The sequence below is a fragment of the Cyprinodon tularosa genome, unplaced genomic scaffold (assembly GCF_016077235.1).
Source record: "Cyprinodon tularosa strain WSP-4 unplaced genomic scaffold, ASM1607723v1 ctg935, whole genome shotgun sequence".
Lineage (NCBI taxonomy): Eukaryota > Metazoa > Chordata > Actinopteri > Cyprinodontiformes > Cyprinodontidae > Cyprinodon > Cyprinodon tularosa.
This window is the reverse complement of record NW_024039713.1, coordinates 81,846-90,813: the sequence shown is the minus strand read 5'-3', so window position 1 is coordinate 90,813 and position 8,968 is coordinate 81,846.

Genomic DNA, 8,968 nt, shown 5'->3' with positions numbered 1-8,968 from the left:
CTTTACAAATAATACAAGAAAATAAATAAAAAGAGATGAAAATACAAAATACAGATACAGGAACATAAAAAAACAAAAAAACAATCATGGATAGGGAAAAGAGCACTATAGTATATATACAGATAAGCGAGCTGGAACAGATGGGTTTTGAGTCTGGCTTTGAATAAGGGGAGAGAGTCAATACTGCGGAGGTTGGGAGGAAGTGAGTTCCAGAGCTGGGGGGGGGGGGGGGGGGGGGGGGGGGGGGGCTCTGCTCCCCATGGTGACAAGTTGAGCTGGAGGTACAGTGAGGTGGATGGAGGAGGAGGATCTAAGGGAGCGGGAGGCGGTGGCAATGTGAAGGAGGTCAGACAGATATGGAGGAGCTGCTTATGGCAGACCTGCTTATGGCAGACCTGCTGAAGGCAGACCTGCTAAAGGCAGAGCAACTGAAGGCAGACCTGCTAAAGGCAGAGCAACTGAAGGCAGACCTGCTAAAGGCAGAGCAACTGAAGGCAGACCTGCTAAAGGCAGACCTGCTGAAGGCAGACCTGCTAAAGGCAGACCTGCTTATGGCAGACCTGCTGAAGGCAGACCTGCTAAAGGCAGAGCAACTGAAGGCAGACCTGCTAAAGGCAGAGCAACTGAAGGCAGACCTGCTAAAGGCAGACCTGCTGAAGGCAGACCTGCTAAAGGCAGAGCAACTGAAGGCAGACCTGCTAAAGGCAGACCTGCTGAAGGCAGACCTGCTAAAGGCAGACCTGCTTATGGCAGACCTGCTTATGGCAGACCTGCTGAAGGCAGACCTGCTAAAGGCAGAGCAACTGAAGGCAGACCTGCTAAAGGCAGACGTGCTAAAGGCAGAGCAACTGAAGGCAGACCTGCTAAAGGCAGACCTGCTGAAGGCAGACCTGCTTAAAGCAGACCTCCTGAAGGCAGACCCGCTGAAGACAGACCTGCTAAAGGCAGACCTGCTTATGGCAGACCTGCTAAAGGCAGAGCAACTGAAGGCAGACCTGCTAAAGGCAGACCTGCTGAAGGCAGCCCTGCTTATGGCAGACCTGCTGAAGGCAGACCTGCTAAAGGCAGAGCAACTGAAGGCAGACCTGCTAAAGGCAGACCTCCTGAAGGCAGACCCGCTGAAGACAGACCTGCTAAAGGCAGACCTGCTAAAGGCAGACCTGCTTATGGCAGACCTGCTAAAGGCAGACCTGCTAAAGGCAGAGCAGCTAAAGGCAGACCTGCTAAAGGCAGACCTGCTGAAGGCAGACCTGCTTATGGCAGACCTGCTAAAGGCAGACCTGCTAAAGGCAGAGCAGCTAAAGGCAGACCTGCTAAAGGCAGACCTGCTGAAGGCAGACCTGCTAAAGGCAGACCTGCTGAAGGCAGACCTGCTTATGGCAGACCTGCTAAAGGCAGACCTGCTGAAGGCAGACCTGCTAAAGGCACTCCTGCTGAAGGCAGACCTGCTGAAGGCAGACCTGCTGAAGGCAGACCTGCTTAAAGCAGACCTCCTGAAGGCAGACCCGCTGAAGACAGACCTGCTAAAGGCAGACCTGCTGAAGGCAGACCTGCTAAAGGCAGACCTGCTGAAGGCAGACCTGCTTATAGCAGACCTGCTGAAGGCAGACCTGCTAAAGGCAGACCTGCTGAAGGCAGACCTGCTGAAGGCAGACCTGCTTATGGCAGACCTGCTAAAGGCAGACCTGCTGAAGGCAGACCTGCTAAAGGCAGAGCAACTGAAGGCAGACCTGCTAAAGGCAGACCTGCTGAAGGCAGACCTGCTTAAAGCAGACCTCCTGAAGGCAGACCCGCTGAAGACAGACCTGCTAAAGGCAGACCTGCTGAAGGCAGACCTGCTTAAAGCAGACCTGCTAAAGGCAGACCTGCTGAAGGCAGACCTGCTTATGGCAGACCTGCTAAAGGCAGACCTGCTAAAGGCAGAGCAGCTAAAGGCAGACCTGCTAAAGGCAGACCTGCTGAAGGCAGACCTGCTTATGGCAGACCTGCTTATGGCAGACCTGCTAAAGGCAGACCTGCTGAAGGCAGACCTGCTTAAGGCAGACCTGCTAAAGGCAGACCTGCTGAAGGCAGACCTGCTGAAGGCAGACCTGCTAAAGGCAGACCTGCTGAAGGCAGACCTGCTAAAGGCAGACCTGCTGAAGGCAGACCTGCTTATGGCAGACCTGCTGAAGGCAGACCTGCTGAAGGCAGACCTGCTTAAGGCAGACCTGCTAAAGGCAGACCTGCTGAAGGCAGACCTGCTGAAGGCAGACCTGCTTATGGCAGACCTGCTAAAGGCAGAGCAGCTAAAGGCAGACCTGCTGAAGGCAGACCTGCTTAAGGCAGACCTGCTAAAGGCAGACCAACTGAAGGCAGACCTGCTAAAGGCAGACCTGCTGAAGGCAGACCTGCTTAAGGCAGACCTGCTAAAGGCAGACCTGCTGAAGGCAGACCTGCTTAAGGCAGACCTGCTTAAGGCAGACCTGCTAAAGGCAGACCTGCTGAAGGCAGACCTGCTTATGGCAGACCTGCTAAAGGCAGACCTGCTGAAGGCAGACCTGCTTATGGCAGACCTGCTAAAGGCAGAGCAGCTAAAGGCAGACCTGCTGAAGGCAGACCTGCTTAAGGCAGACCTGCTAAAGGCAGACCAACTGAAGGCAGACCTGCTAAAGGCAGACCTGCTGAAGGCAGACACGCTGAAGGCAGACCTGCTAAAGGCAGAGCAACTGAACGCAGACCTGCTGAAGGCAGACCTGCTTAAGGCAGACCTGCTAAAGGCAGTGCAACTGAACGCAGACCTGCTAAAGGCAGACCTGCTGAAGGCAGACCCGCTGAAGGCAGACCTGCTAAAGGCAGACCTGCTAAAAGCAGATCTGCTTAAGGCAGACCTGCTAAAGGCAGACCAACTGAAGGCAGACCTGCTGAAGGCAGACCCGCTGAAGGCAGACCTGCTAAAGGCAGACCTGCTGAAGCCAGACACGCTGAAGGCAGACCTGCTTAAGGCAGACCTGCTAAAGGCAGACCAACTGAAGGCAGACCTGCTAAAGGCAGACCTGCTGAAGGCAGACACGCTGAAGGCAGACCTGCTAAAGGCAGAGCAACTGAACGCAGACCTGCTGAAGGCAGACCTGCTTAAGGCAGACCTGCTAAAGGCAGTGCAACTGAACGCAGACCTGCTAAAGGCAGACCTGCTGAAGGCAGACCCGCTGAAGGCAGACCTGCTAAAGGCAGACCTGCTAAAAGCAGATCTGCTTAAGGCAGACCTGCTAAAGGCAGACCAACTGAAGGCAGACCTGCTGAAGGCAGACCCGCTGAAGGCAGACCTGCTAAAGGCAGACCCGCTAAAGGCAGACCCGCTAAAGGCAGACCTGCTAAAGGCAGACCAACTGAAGGCAGACCTGATGAAGGCAGACCTGATGAAGGCAGACCAGCTGAAGGCAGACCAGCTAAAGGGAGACCAGCTGAAGGCAGACCAGCTGAAGGCAGACCAGCTGAAGACAGACCTGCTGAAGGCAGACCTGCTGAACGCAGACCAGCTGAAGGCAGACCTGCTAAAGGCAGACCAACTGAAGGCAGACCCGCTGAAGGCAGACCTGCCAAGTCTACCAGGTTTTATTTACATTAATGGAGGCCATAGCGTTAGCATAGTAATAGATACAGTGCTAAGATATCTGGCAGGAGATACTCAGGGCCCAATTATTGTTGTTTATGTATTGGTCTGCATTCTGCTTTACTCCGGGGCTTTCTAATGTCGGTCCTGTGCTGCTCAGTGGGTCTATCTTCAAACTGTCAGTCTGCTCGGAGATCCAGAACGGCTGTATGTTTAAAAACAGACCAGCTGTATACTAATGAGAGCAGGGAACAGAGTTTTCTGTGTCGCCTCTCCTCCTCTGCTCTGCTTGCAGGATGGAGTAGATAAATAATCTCTCCATCACCAGAGACCTGGAGGATTTTACCAAGGAGCTGCCATGCAGACTGACCCTGGGAGGAAAAGCTGAGGCTGGTGAAGTTCAGCTTTATTGAACTGTTTTACAAACATTGAAGCTTTCTGAGGGTTAGATGAGGTTCATAGATATAGACCAGGCAGATTAAAATAAATGGCAGGAAATTATAGAGAAGGTTTCTGGGACTAGAGATAATCCTGGGTGATACGGTGTGTCCTACTAGATGTAGAAAGTTTGTTTGATTTGTTTGATTCCTAATTACTATTAATAATAATACTCCTAAGAATCTCCTGGTTTGTCCTGCTGCATGAAATCAGTATCATGTCATCAATATTAGATGCAGAGGTGTTTGTTTTCTACAGCAATAGTAACGTGTCAGTGGGGCGTTTCTATGAAGCTGGTAGGATGTGATTGGAGCTCCTGGTTCTGATGGACCACAGCCTCCTGCCAGAGGGGAGAGTCTGGAACAGTTTGCATCCAGTTGCTCCCCTATTGGTCCTGGAAATGCACAGTAAATGAAGACAATGAGTGTAGCAGAAAATCCCCTCTCTGCAGAGCCAACAATCTGATGCAGTCTGCCCTGGTTCCTGCAGGGGGCAGCAGCTACCAGATGGTGATGGAGGAGGAGGTCATGTCTCCATTATTTAGATACTACAGATCATTTATACTCTGGAACTTATCCTAGAATGGCTCCCTTAAGCACACTAACTTGGATTTTAATTCTATTGGAAACCGAAGGGCGAATATGACATGAAACCAGTTAAGTTTTATTGACATTTTTCTTGACTGCAGGTCGGAGAGTTCAGGCCATAGATGCTGAAAAGGTTTATTACACAATCATTATTTTATAGCAGAACCACAGTGAGAGAAAAAATGACAGAGACTAAATGACAGTAAACCACACGCTGTTCAGCATGGAGCAGATATTTCCCAGCATTCCTCCTCTGCTCTCCTGTTCCAACAGAACAAAGATAAATTTGGTCTTTCCTGTTCGTGGAGATTGCTGGGATGATTAGGAACCGATCATATTTCATCCAGCAGCGGGCCTCAGTGCGCATCTGTTTAGAATTAGCTGGGAGACTGAGGTCCGGCTGCGGTCAGCTGTGGAAAGGAAATCCTGAGTTTGCAATCTTTAAAGGATTTAATCTGTTTCTGCAAAGCAGAGTGAGTCTGTGTTACAGCGAGGGAGACGTCCCAAGTGTTTCAGCATCAGAGGCTGGCTGTGGTTTGGTGAGGTCTTCCAGGCTGTTGCACCTCATCACAGCAGGTAGTCATTTATAATGTGGTCTACAGATGCAGATCCACTTTCCTCTGCCAGGCTGTAGTGATTGGAAGAAGTTCTGATGGTTTTCAAAAACCCAAAGGCCCCCAAACCTTTAAATCAAACAGCTTTTTTCTTTTCTGGCTTTTTGAGCCCAGTCTTTTTTCTCTCTCTATGTATCCCAGCTATTGGAGGCAATCATCTAAAATGGTTTTATAATAACCTTTAAAGTTTCCAGAATTGTGGGTCCCTGTAAATCCCCCATCCTCCTCTTCCATAACTGGTCCAATAGGGGAGGTTATGGAAGAGTTCAGGGCTTTTTTTTCCTGATTTTGGTTTACTATGGAATATTGAAATACATAAGATTCACATTTCCACTAAAAAAATATGCAATAAAGAAGGATCAAATTTCTGTCTGTCTGTGAAGTTACAGTAGAGAAACAGGACTACACTGGAAAACAGGCCAAGCTCCAACATCTAGAAACAAAGGTGATGATGGCAGCAGCACAGCTGATATTTCTCTCCAGGATGGATTCACAGCCAAACAGGAACAGACCAGATGAAGCCACTATGAGGAAAAGCAGAGAGAGCAGAACGTTAGAGATTGAACTAACAGATTCTGCAGAGTGGGAGAATAGAGATAGAATGAAGCAGAATGATGAAAAAGGGGTCCCTATGTCCTCCAGAAGTCTAAGCCTATAGCAGCAGAACTATAGAGATAGCTCAGGATAACCTGAGCCACTCTAACTAGAAGCTTTATCAAAAAGGAAAGTTTTAAGCCTAGCCTTAAAAGTAGACAGGGTGTCTGCCTCACGGACTAAAACTGGTAGTTGGTTCCACAGGAGAGGAGCCTGATAACTAAAAGATCTGCCTCCCATTCTATTTTTAGAAATTCTAGGAACCACTAGTAAACCTGCAGATTGAGAGCGAAGTGCTCTGTTAGGAACATAAGGAACAATCAGATCTCTGATATCAGATGGAGCTTGGCCATTTAAGGCTTTATATGTGAGAAGGAGGATTTTAAATTCTATTCTTGATTTAACAGGAAGCCAATGAAGAGAAGCCAGGATAGGAGAGATATGATCTCTCTTTTTCATTTTCATCAGAACTCTGGCTGCAGCATTTTCGATCAGCTGAAGGCTTTTAACTACAGTTTGTGGACTTCCTGATAGTAAAGAATTACAATAGTCCAGCCTTGAAGTAACAAATGCATGGACTAGTTTCTCAGCATCACCCCTGGACAGGATATTTCTAATTTTTGCAATGTTCCTCAGATGAAAGAAGGAAATTCTAGAAACCTCTTTGATGTGGGATTTAAATGACAGGTCCTGATCAAAAACAACACCAAGATTTTTTACTTTATTATCTGAAATCAGTTTAATCCCATCCAAATGAAGTGACTGACTAATCAGCTTCTTTTTCAGAGACTCTGGTCCAAAGTCTATAACTTCTGTTTTGTCTGCATTCAGAAGCAGAAAGTTAAGAGTCATCCAGGTTTTTATGTCTTCAAGACATGCCTGTAATCTATGTAATGGGTTAGCTTCATCTGGATTATAGACAGATATAGCTGAGTATCATCAGCATAACAGTGGAAATTAATCCCATGCTGTCTAATAATTAGTAAAGAGAATTGGTCCTAGCACTGATCCCTGTGGTACTCCACAGGTAACCTTTGAGCGTGTTGAAGATCGGTCATTAACATGAACAAACTGAATTCGATCAGATAGATCAGATTTAAACCAGTCTAGTGCTGTTCCTTTAATTCCAACAAAATATTCAAGTCTTTCTAAAAGAATATTATGGTCAACTGTATCAAATGCAGCACTAAGATCCAACAGGACGAGCACAGATACAAGTCCATTATCTGAGGCCATGAGAATATCATTAGTGACTTTCACCAGAGCTGTTTCAGTGCTATGATGAGCTCTAAAGCCAGACTGAAACTCTTCAAAAAGTTCATTATGGTGGAAGTGATCGCAAACTTGTTTGGCAACTACTTTCTCAAGAATTTTGGATAAGAAAGGAAGATTGGATATAGGTCTATAATTGACCAAGTCATCTGGGTCAAGAGACAGTTTCTTAAGCAGAGGTTTAATTCCAGCAACCTTAAAAGCTTTAGGTACATATCCCTGTAACAGAGATAGATTAATCACATCTAGAATGGAGGAGGAGATCAAAGGGAATACCTCCTTAAATAACCTGGTTGGAACTGGATCTAATATCCAAGTTGAAGGCAAACTAATGAAGATTAAACAGATGCATTCATTTGATGAAGGAACACGTTGCGCCTTGGATTGAGGGATAGTATTAAAATATTGGTTAAAGCTTAAAAAAGTTGATTTTGATTGTTGATTGTTGATTTTTTCCTCCAGTATGTAAACACATGTCAACGCTGCTACCAGACCTGGCCTCTAGTGGGCGGGCTATTAGCATAGCAATCAGCTGTGGATTTTAGGGATAGTTGGGAGTGAAAATAGATTTGTGGGGTACTGACCTAAAATAGGTGAACTAGTCTATGAAATAACTCCTCTGGTCCTTAATAAAGGACCAACATGAGAGCCGCCTGGCCAAAGGCTGGTTTCTGTTAACAGGTTTTAAGACTTAGACTGAGATTAATCCAGATGATTAATTAATCCAATGACACCAAAAGAGTTTAAATATTCTTTTGTTCCAATGTTTCATTTTTAACTTCATCCATGGTTTGATAATTAGCAGCCAATCATGTAGTTACCTGCATGTGTGTGAAACTGAATCCTGCAGAGATTAGACTGCTGCTGTCAGACTCTGTGGGAACGCTGCTCTGCACACATCTTTGTTATCCTGGTTTAAAACATGCAGTCTGTGTTCAGACTGGAGAGGAATCCCTCAGATTCCTCCTCCTTTCAAACAGCAGGTCACTGAGAAGAGTCTAGTCTGTTTGTGACATCGAGCAGATTCTGCTGGGAGAAAAACAACAAGCAAAGCTGCTTTGTGTTGCAGCCCTGAAGGTCTGAAAACTCACAAAGGCTGAGCTGAAGGGGGGGGGGGGCTCAGCAGATCATGTTGCCTTTTTCATGCGCTGAACTTTTTACTGTTTTCAAAGGAGATCTGCTTTGAATGGATGAACTGCAGCTTCTCTGTTTCAGTAAAATGAAAGAGGAGAAAATAAAACCTTCAGTCCGACACGTTTTTATGTCTTTATGCTGTGAAACTTTATCATCAGGAAGATACTTTAATGTTGTCCTCTGCATGATGAACGTCTGCTAAACCTCCCAGGCTGTGACTGAAGCTGCAGAGAAGCTGATCCTGCATCTACAGAGAAACTTCTCACAGCATTTAGGTTCCTATGACCTATGAAGGGTTAATGTGCACAGCACCCCCCACCCCCAAAACAGAAGAACAGTTGCAGAACGTGGCGTTGTGTTTTACTCTAAGCTCCGTCTTAAAGGGCAGAACAAAACTTCAGGTTTGGGAAACTGACGAGTAAAGATGAATGTTTTTATGACAGCTCTTAATAACATTAAGCCTTTTTCTCTCCTCCTTCTCCTCCTCCTCTCTCTCACTCAGATCAACACCTGCTTTGTCTTTGTGGTGCTGAGGTGTCTTGCTCTCAGGGTGGACATACGATACATGGGATGTTTCCCTGTCCCTGATCTCTCTGGACCTGGACCGGTCCTGACAGCTCTGACCATCTGTCTGATGCTTGGATTGATTCTCTAAAGGCTTCTTTATTTACTGTGAAGCTCTATCTATATAAGATCTTTATTCCTTCTATATACTGCAGTATATTGTTTAAACTGAG